Source organism: Puma concolor, chromosome C2 (assembly GCF_028749965.1).
Source record: "Puma concolor isolate L17-30 chromosome C2, mPumCon1.1.hap2, whole genome shotgun sequence".
NCBI classification, from domain to species: Eukaryota; Metazoa; Chordata; class Mammalia; order Carnivora; family Felidae; genus Puma; species Puma concolor.
This window is the reverse complement of record NC_141675.1, coordinates 148,530,159-148,540,828: the sequence shown is the minus strand read 5'-3', so window position 1 is coordinate 148,540,828 and position 10,670 is coordinate 148,530,159. Positions and strand designations below refer to the sequence as shown.

At 48.4% G+C, this 10,670-nt stretch overlaps 1 pseudogene; it reads right to left on the bottom strand.

The window, feature by feature from the left end:
- Positions 1-419: 419 nt before the first annotated feature.
- Positions 420-1,594, bottom strand: LOC147577594 (mRNA turnover protein 4 homolog pseudogene; annotated as a pseudogene).
- Between the last annotated feature and the right edge of the window lie 9,076 nt (positions 1,595-10,670).

Genomic DNA, 10,670 nt, shown 5'->3' with positions numbered 1-10,670 from the left:
TTTGAGAGAGAGAGACAGAGTGTGAGCAAGGGAGGGGCAGAGAGAGAGAGGGAGACACAGAATCCGAAGCAGGTTCCAGGCTCTGAGCTGTCAGCACAGAGCCCAACATGGGGCTTGAACTCACGAACCATGAGATCCTGACCTGAGCCAAAGTCGGATGCTTAACTGACTGAGCCACCTAGGTGTCCCAGCATCCGACTCTTGATTTTGGCTCAGGTCATGAGCTCATGGCTGTGGGATACAGCCCGGTGACAAGCTCTGCACTGAGCATGGTGTCTGCTTGGGATTCTGTCTCCCTCTCCCTCCGGCCCTCCTCTGCTCACATTTCTCTCTCTTTCAAAATACATAAGTAAACATTAAAAAAAAAAAAAAAAGACTCTTGGCCCTGGCTTGGGAGGGAAGAAGCGGGGGGGGGGGGGGGGGGGGAGTGTGGGGAGGAGGGAGAGAAAGCAAGGGGTAGAGGGGGCAGCCAGGGTTCCTGTATTTCTGGGCAAACGCAAACCCTCTTTTCCAGTAGGGTGGCAGCGTGGAGGGCCCAGGTAGAGAAGTGATGACCGTCACGTCCCCGGCCACCACGCAGGAGCCCAGTGCTGGAAACTGGTTCCAAGTACACAGAGGGGAATCTTGGGAATCCAAACAAAAGCCCAAAGCCAAGGCCTTTATTCTAAGAAAAGTCCTCTTTGCTGTCCAAAGGGAGCCACCCTGCACTTTTATTTCTTGTAGAATAACAATCTGTCCCTCGCCCTCCTTTGTCTGCATTCACAGCAAAATAAACAGTTAGACAGCTGCTCCCCCAGCGGGGCAGTGTTTCCCTGCGTCCTGGCCTCAAGCCCCTGTCGGCCATAGTCTTACCCCCTCTGATTCTTCTGATTCTCCTGCCAGCTGGGACGCGCTCTCAGCCAAGTCATCTCCCGTCCGCTGGAACCTCCTGGACTGCACACCCTACGTGTATTTGATGGTTACCTTGAATTCAGCCATCTCACACTCAAAAAGCTTCAGCACGCGGGCCTGCTCTGGGATCAGCACGTCGCCCTCCTTGCACACCTTGGACAGGCCCAGCTGCCTCTTCTGTGGCTCCATGGGTGGGGGGGGGGGGGCTTGCTTCAGGGCCCCCACCCCTCCCCCACGGGGTCCAGGGTCAAGGTGAAAGTTGCTTTGCTTCCAGCTCTGGCGAAGTCCATTTCCCTGTGTCTCCTGAACCACTTTCACCTCGTCCTGCGGTAGGTGGAAAAGGAGACAGACGTCACCCCTGAACCTCTGGCTGACCTGACGCAGGGTGTCTTTGTACTGGTCAGATGGCCTTCATACCAAGGCAGCCATCATCACTTGTGTTTTTGCCAAAGAACGTCTGGCTATGTTGCCCGGCGTTCTGGATATCCTTCCGCTGGATATCCTGGAGACCAGCCACGGAGACGCTGAAACGGTACTTATACATGTCCATACATTTCCGAAGCTCTCCTGTCAGGTTCTAGTTCAGTTCTAAGCCTTTCTTGGCAGTTTTGGTGAAGGAAACTTTCTTGTCGTGCTTGGATCTGGGCATCGCACCGCAGGCAGAGGCAGCGGCAGGTGGTCTACGTCATTTAACTTCATTTAACTTAATTTAAAAAAAAAAATTAAAAAGATTTTGTTTTTAAGGACTCTCTACAGCCAGTGTGGGGCTCGAGCCTACAACCCCCAAGATCAAGAGTTGTGTGCTCCACCAACGGAACCAAGAAGGTGCCCCCTCATTTAATTTAATTTAATAATTTAATTTTTGTTTAATTAAATTTACAACATTTAATTTTAAACACCAAGGAGCAGTCTCATTCTTTTCAGATGTAACACTTAATTAGCGCATCCGAATGTTTTGCGCATACAGTGGAGATTCGTTTCCATTCTTTTCAGGGCACTTTTTACACACGTAAAGTGACAGGCTTTGAAGCCAAAGCTCTGATCTCTTCCTTAATCCTGATGCATTTGCGTTGTATTTCCAGAACAAAGACGGAGGTCCCCTGAGGAGTTTCTGGGAAGTTCTGGGGACGCTGATGCCAGGCAAGGAAGGAGAGAGAAAAAGGGAACCATGTCAGCTGAGTGGCCAGCAGTCGATAGTCAAGAGGGCCACCCGAAAAGCCTAATCACATGGTGGGGACCTGGAGGGTCGAGGCTCTGGGCAGGTCAGAGAGGAGAAGGAAAGCAGGAGCAAGGCAGCTTGGAAGGCAGGGGGCTGGGGGACAAAGGGCGAGGGAAAGCGAAAAGCACGGCCTGAGTTGGAAGAGGCAAAGCAGAAGTCGCCTGCCATTAACCCTAATCATGAAATATCCTACAGTTTTATGTAAGAAGAGACATTGCGGCGTTCAGTTGCTGTGTTGAAGAGCAAGGTTCGAAAAAGAAGTTTAGAGCCGATTTTATGTGAAACATTGTTAGATGGGTGGGGCACGTTCCTTATAGCTTATGTCACATGGGCCATGGTCCATGTGGCCTCTGTTACAAATCTTTTGCTTAGGTTCACTCATAGAAGGAGAAGGAGAAGGGGAAGGGGAGGGGGGGGGAGGAGGAGGAGGGGGGAAGGAGGAGGAAAGGAAAAGGAGAAGAAGGAGGTAGGAGGGGGAGGGGGGAAGGCGAAAGAGGAGGAGAAAAACAGGACTTGGTGGAGAAATGTAATTTATCTAATGACAAATACACGATAAGGGATGCTTGTTCTTGGAAGCTGAACTTGCCCAACGCATTGTAAAATGAACACACTTGTGGTATTTCTCCCACTTCCGGATCTAGGCAGCCCATGCCACGACCGCACCAGTGTGTCTTTCGATCCACTATTAGCTTAGGGTCCTTTTGCTAGTCCGAAAGCACTGGATTCTAGTCTTAGATTTATCTTGCAAGCCTGTTCAAAAGAACATTGCCTACAGCTGCCCAAATGTCCATTGCTGGATGAGTGGATGGAAGCCAGACGTAAGAGGTCACACATTACGTGATTCCATTCATATGAACTACCCAGCATAAGTAAATGCATAGAGACAGAAAGTAGATAGGTGGTCTCCAGGGACGGGATGGGGGCGTACAGGAGCGATTACTTAATGTGGGGGTTTTGGGGGGGGGGTGATGAAAATGGTGGTACTCGAAATGGGTGGTGGTCGCATAACATTGTGAAGGTACTAAATGCCACTGAATTGTACACGTTTCAATGGTTCATTTTATGTTATGTGAATTTCATCCCCCTTAAAAAAGAGAGAGAGAGAATATTGCCCGTGGCACATGAGATTCCAATATAATGTGAAGTTCTGTTCCTCCGAGGCGGGCACTCAACCTGCCTCTCCCCGAGCGCCTGGGGGTGAGTTTCTCAGATGTTTCTTCCAGCATCTCTAACCTCACAGCCAAGGAGGGAAGCCTGACTCATGGAATGAGAGCAGTCTCTTATGGCCGTCTCTGCTTTGCTGTCTCGCCCGCCACTTCCTTGCAGTGTATCAATAGATTTCTGTCTGCTTTGTTCTACCTTGGGTGAATTCTTGCACCGCCTGCCCGCGGGCTTCCACCCCGTTGGGTCACCCCACATTTGGTGGCTCCCATCCGATTGGGAGATCCCACATGAGTGGCCTCCCCCACCCCCAGCATTTGGTGGACCGCACATGGAGAGCCTTTGGCAGCCAGAGCTCTCCTTGGATTCTCCGGGAATTTCTCGGGACTGTCTCTCGGTGGACCGACTCTGGTAGTTCTTGGCAGTTCTTGGCGAACTGATGACCTCCCGCGGAGGTGACTCCTCACTGAGGATCCAAAGCGCCAGGGGGATCCAGCTGGCCACGCTTGCCGGAATGGATGAAGGATTTTGCCTTTTGCTCTTGGAAGGGATCCTTCCCTCTCTCTCCTCTCTCTCTCTCTCTCTCTTTTTCATTTAATGTTTATTTTTGAGAGAGGGAGAGGGAGACAGAACGTGAGCATGGGAGGGACAGAGAGAGAGAGAGAGAGAGAGGAGACACAGAATCCGAATCAGGCTCCAGACTCTGGGCTGTCATGTCAGCACAGAGCCCGATCTGGGACTTGAACTCACAAACCGTGAGATCATGACCTGAGCTGAAGTCAGCCGCTCAACCTACTGAGCCACCCAGGCGCTCCCCCGCCCCACCCTGCCCTTTCTTCAGACAACTGAAGATCTCTGAGCAGGGCAGCTCCCCGGTGTGGTCTGAAGGTCTGAGAACGAATAAGTTGGACTGTCTACACCTTTGAGGGCAAAGGACCCCTTTGCTCCACTTTCTTCTTCCATCCTGAGGTCCATTCTGCAGGTGCGGGGTGGAGGGGGGTGGGGTGGAGGGGTGGGCAGCTGGCAGGGGTGGCTCCCAGGAGAATTCGCACATGTTCCAGGCTTGCTTGGGACCCTTTCCTGCCACAGGCTGACTTTCAGCTGCCTTATATCTTAAAACCAAAACCAAAACCAAAACCCTAATACAAGGTAGACTCCTGTGATGAAGGCAGAAGCAAAGGGGCATGGGCAGGAGAGAGAAAGGAAGGAGGCAGGTAGAATCTCAGCCACGAATTCTGCATTTTAGAACGAATGAAAGAGAATTGATGGGAAAGTGCTAACATTTCCACACAGGGAAGAAACAGATGCTGTAAAAGTCCTAGCTGTGGGTACAGATATAATTGAGTCACAAATCGAACAATTTAGGAGGGGTTGTATGTGTGCTGATTCCAAATCAGGTACGTGTGTTGTCCAAGACTCTGCAGATGGGAAATCCTAGAAGTAATACAGCCACTGGGAAAAGGACCACAGAAGACTTTATCTCTGGATCTGAAGTTGCCACTGATTTACTGGATGACCCCGGGCATTCATTCATTCATTCATTCATGTATTCAACAAGTAGATCTTGAACACCTATTAAGTGCTAAGAAGCACCCTTCTAAGGGCTAGGGATCCAGCAGTGAACAAGACGCACAAAGTTTCTGCTTTCGTGGAACCTAGAGCCTCGCGTGGACCCAGACAAATGTGCAAAGACATATTTGTTGAACCGAAATGGCCTAATATCATGTCAAGTAGTGATATGTGCGATGAAAAAAAAAGAAAAAGCGGGATGAGAGCCGGTGAGAAGGAAGGTCTCTCCCCAGAGGAGACATCGCAGCAGAAAGGCAATGAAATGAATAGGCTGTATAAGCAGAGCGTGTTCTGGGCACAGAGAAGGCCGGGCGCAGAGGCTCTGGGACATAGCCATGCTCGCACACTCCAGGCACGGCCACGAGGACAGAGCATATGAATGCAGAGACAAGAAGGCCAGGCCAGTAGTGTGTAGGGCCTGCAGGCAATGAGAAGGGCGTGTGTTTTCAAGCCGCATCTCTGCTGTTGTATGTATTAATCCTTCACTCCCCGTATTGCCAAACAACATTCCATTGTACACATATACCACATTTTACTTATCCATTCCTCTGTTGATGAATATTTGGGTTTTCTCTACTTTCTGGCTACTACACATGCAAGCTCTTGTATGGACCTAGGTTTTCCTCTCCCTTTGGCCACATACCTAAGAGTGAAATCACCCGGTCACATAGCGATTCTGCGCGATCTCTGAAAGACCGGCCAGACCGTTTTCTGAGGTGGCCGCCCCGTTTCACACCCCCACCAGCAAGAAATGAGGGTTCTGATGTCTCCCCATCTCTTCGGACACTTATTGGGTGTCTCTATCCTTATAGCATCTTGGAGGGCATCCAGTGGAATCTCACTGTGGTGTGCCTTTCCTTTCCCTGATGGCCACTGAGCAACTTCTCGTGTGCACCTTGGCCATTGGTTCATCTTCTTTGGAGGAACGTCTATATGGACCCTTTGCCCATTTTCAAATTGGGTTATTTGTCTTTTCATTGCCTTTGAAACCCTCGCAAGCTCCAGTTCTACCCAATGCCACACAAAAGGTCCCTCAAGTTAAGAAACTCTGGACTCTAGAACCAGACTCTGGGGCCAACCCAGGACAGGATCAGCAGGTGACCTTGGGGAAGAAGAGGTGTGATCACACCCAGTGCTTATGTCTCTCCCGGCTCACAGTGACCCTGGACTTACCCCATTTTAATAGTTTAATGTCCAAAGGGCTGTCGTACACTACGAGGAACCTACACTAAATTGTTATTTGTTTTTAAATTTAAAACAATGTTTTAAATTTATTTATTTATTTTGGGGGGTGGGAGAGAGAGAGAGAGAGAGAGAGAGAGAGAGAGAGAGAGAGAGAGAAAGCATGAGTGGGAGAGGGGCAGAGAGAGAAAGAATTCCCCGAAGGCTCCAAGCTGTCAGCGCAGAGACTGACGCGGGGCTCGAACCCACGAACCGGGAGACCATGACCGGAACGAACTGGGAGATCATGACCTGAGCCCAAACCAAGAATTGGATGCTTAACCGAATGAGCCACCCAAGTGCCCCTGTTATTTGTTTTTAGACAGTTAATGGTTGTCTAAATATTCACATTCTGCTTAGATAACTATTATATCAAAAAATGATTTTACAGATTAGAGCTCCGCAAACATTTTAATAGAGATAAAAACGTAATGAATTACTCTTCCAAATGAAAACTTGATGCGAATTACAAGCCAACACATTGATTACTCTTCCAAATGCTTTACACATCTCAAAAATCTGATACATGTAAAGACGATTATAAAATGTTAAGTATAAATCCTAAAAAGCCTTTTTGCAAAAAAATGCCAATTGTCATGGATCTAAATTTGCTTCTTCATTATCTTTGCTCTTATTCTTATCCTTTTTCATATGGCTTCCCTGGGGTGTTGGAGACTTTCCATCTGCCCCCACCCCCCCCAGAACCCCTCTCACCTCATCTGCCCTGCTCTGTGCTCTGAGAGACTTGTATAAAATGCATCAACAGAGTCCTTTACCCCTGTCTTTGGATTTTGTCAGTGGAAGGCATCAACTCAAGATTTGGGGGTGGCAAAACAGTGAAGTGGGCTCCTTTCCTGAAGGAGTCTCTGTGAGTTGGCTGTGTCTCTCAACAAGAAGCCATATATCCTGCCACTGACCCCAACTCTCTGTGGGGTGATGGTTCCTCCCTTTCTCCTCCGGGCCTGGACCCAATAAGCTCCCCATGCTAGTTGACTTGGGGCATCCGAGTGACCTTTGCTGACCCAGTGAGGGTGACCAATACAGATTTAGAGTTGAAGGCACAGAACCAGGGACAGAAGACTTGGGTCTGCCATCCAGGGGATTCTGTTCAAGTAGAATAGGCTCTTTATCTTTTTTATGGCTGGCTTTTGTCCCTTACAGGAGGACCTGCCCAGGTTATTGGCTCTAACCGGTTTTGCCTTGATTTGTGTGTGTGTGTCCTTAGTCTTATAATTCTTTGAAAAATAATGCTGCTTGGATGTCTCGTCTTTGAAAGGAGAGCCTGATAGAAGACGATGTCTAGTTACACGAGTGTGTGTGATACAACCGACATAAGAGACATTTCATAATTGCTTTTGTCCCCATGGCACTTATTGCAATCTGTCACGTGACGTATTTACGTACGCTCATTGTCCACGGTGTTAGTCAGGGTTCTCTAGAACAGCAGCACCAAGCAGATTAATTGCAGGAATTATCTCACATTAAATCGTGGAGGCGGAGGAGTCCCGCGGTCCGCTCTTGGCAAGCTGGAGCCCCAGGCAAGCTGATGGTGTAGGTTTCAGTTCACGTGCAGAGGAAGACCAATGTTGCCGCTCACAATAAATTCTCTCTTTTGTTCTATTTAGGCCTCCAGCAGATTAGATGATCTGCTTTCCTCAGTCTACAGAATCAGATGTTAATCTCATCCCCAAACACCCCACCCCCAAACACTGTGGGGTGGGGTTTGGCTAAACCCAGAATGATGTTTAGCCAGCTATCTGAGCACCCCCTGTCCCGGACATGTTGACACGTAAAATTAACCATCACATCTTTCTCCCTTCACTGAAATGTAAGTCGCATGAAGGCAGGGACACTGCCACAGTCATCTTCTGTTGTATTCCTGGCATTTAGAACCTCACCTGGCACCAAGTAGTTGCTCAGCAAATAGTTGTTGAGTGAATGAATGAAAGTAGCCCCTCTCTCACTGAATTGATGAGAAACCCGAGGCGCGGGACGGTGCATGGTCAGCGGGTTTATGGCTAAGTTGGGACTCCATCTCAGGGGGCTGTATCAGTTATCTGTTGCTGCATAACAAATAACTCCACGCTCAATAGCTTAAAACAACACTCATCTCATAGTTTCTGTAGATCAGAATTCGGGCACAGCTTAGCTGGCTTCTCTGTTCAAGGTCTCCCAAGGTATCAGCCAGGGCTAGTGTCCACTGGGGCAGAACCCATTTTGAAGCTCACATGGTTGTTGGAAGAACTCAGTTTCTCTAAAAAAACTTTTTTTTAATGTTTTTATTTATTTTGAGAGAGAGAGAGAGGGAAACTATGAATGGGGGAGGGGCAGAGAGAGAGAGAGGGGGAGACAGAGAATACGAAGCAAGCTCCAGGCTCTGACCTTTCAGCTCACGGGGCTCGAACCCACGAACTGTGAGATCGTGACCTGAGCTGAAGGTGGATGCTCAACCAACTGAGCCACCCAGGTGCCCCGAACTCAGTTTCTTTAGGGTTGTTGGACTGAGGACCTCAAGTCTTTGCTGGAGGCAACTCCAGTTCCTTGCCACGGGGGCCTTTCTACCGTGGCTGCTTGCTTCTTCAATGTGTGTGGGCCAAGAAGGCAATAGAGAGATTCTCCCAGCAAAATGGATACTACCATCATCTGTAACTAGAATACAGAAGTGGTGTCCCTTCGACTTTGCCACATTCTATCGAGTGATAGGTACCATCCATACTCAAGAGGAAGGGATTCCTCAGAGGGGTGAATACCAGGAGATGGGGATCACAGGTGGCCTTCTCAGCCCGCCTGTCACAGATGGGTAGAGCACAGACGCTGGAGCCAGACCACCTAGGTTCAGATCCCTGCCGTCGCTTCTTCCCTGCGTGATCTCAGGTAAGTTACTCAGTCTCTCTCCGTTTCAGTTTCAGCCTTTGAAAAGCGAGGCAAATAATAACTGGTTCATAGGGTTGCTGTGGGAATTGAGTAAAAAATGCGAACATGCTTACAACTGGGCCTGCGCGTAGAGATTGCCGACTAGGGATTGGCTGTTATCTCGCGCCCCCCGGGCACGGGTGCAATGCGGGCCCCCAAAGGAGGGGGAGCCTCAGCTACCCTGTGTTTCCTGTTTGTGCAGAATTATTGGATCCAATCTAGGGTCTGTCCCTATCATGATTTCTCCTGCCCAGAGGCTTTACTCTCATTGTGTAGTCTTTTGGGTACATTTGTAGTCACAAACCAAGGGCAGTGAGTCTGGACTCATAAAGTGCTGGCCCACTGGTAGTGGGTGCTCCGTGAAGAGTTCCGATGGGCCCGGAAACAAAGGCATTGTTGGGGGTCTGTTCGGACCGGGCGGGAGCAGGGAAGCAGCCAGGAGACAGATGCGAACTTGACTCAGGGAGAAAATCACGTGAAGTCTCCATCGCTTGAGACAGACCTTTTATTGAGTTAATTAATTAATTCACTTATTTTCACTTTTCAAGGAAGTGGCTTGGCTTGAGCATTGTCTGAATTAGAGAGCTCAGGATTTGAGACAACTCGCGGAAGTCTGTGGCTGAAGGGGGGTATCAGGTTCCCATACGATGAATTGGGACCTGCTCTCGCCCCTTCCCATTGTAAACACTAAGAAGAGGCTATACCTGGTCAGCCTTTCACCGCAAGGTTAGTTTCCTGTGGCCGCCTTAAGAAATCACAGCAAACCGGGGCGCTTGGGTGGCTCAGTCGGTTGAGTGTCCGACTCTTAATCTCAGCTCAGGTTATGATCTCACAGTTTGTCGCATCGAGCCCCCCGTCTGACTCTGTGCTTACTGCACAGAGCCTGCTTGGGATTCTTTCTCTCTTTCTCTCCTTCTCTCTCTCAAAATAAATAAATAAACACTAAAAGAAAGAAAGAAAGAAAGAAAGAAAGAAAGAAAGAAAGAAAGAAAGAAAGAAAAAGAAATTACAGCAAACTGAGTGGTTTAAAATGACAAAAATTTATTTTCTCATGGTTGTAGAGACTAGAAGTCTGAAAGCAAGATGTGGCAGGGATGTGCTCCTTCCAAAGGTTCTGGGTAGGATTATACCTAGTTTCTGATGGTGGCCTGCAATCCTTGGCATTTCTTGGCTTGTAGAACATTTGTTCCAACGTCTGCTTCCAAATTCACATGACCTTCTTCCCGTGTTTGTCTGTGTATCTCTTCTTAGAAGGACATCAGGCAATGCACTAGAGTCTACCCTAATCTAGTATGACCTCATCTTAAATTAATTAATTACATCTGCCAAGACGCTATTTTCAAATAAGGCCACATTCTGAGGTTTTGGGTGGACGTGAATTTTGGAGGGGCTTTATTCAACCCAGTACAATTGCCCAGAAGTTTTATATATTCATCTTCACTAGCTACAAATCATTTCTCATTATGGCTCTGAGGTCCTCTGGAATCTAGAGCCATGGGCAATTTATTGTATTCTAATTCTAGGATTCATTCTCTCTCCCACCCATCATGATTTTTTAATTGAAGTGTAATCCACATGCAATGTCACATTAGTTTCAAGTGATCCGCAATTCTCTACTCTGCACTCACCATGATAAGTGTAGTTACCATCTGTCACCTTACAATGTTATTGACTGATTCTCAGCGCTGTACTTTTC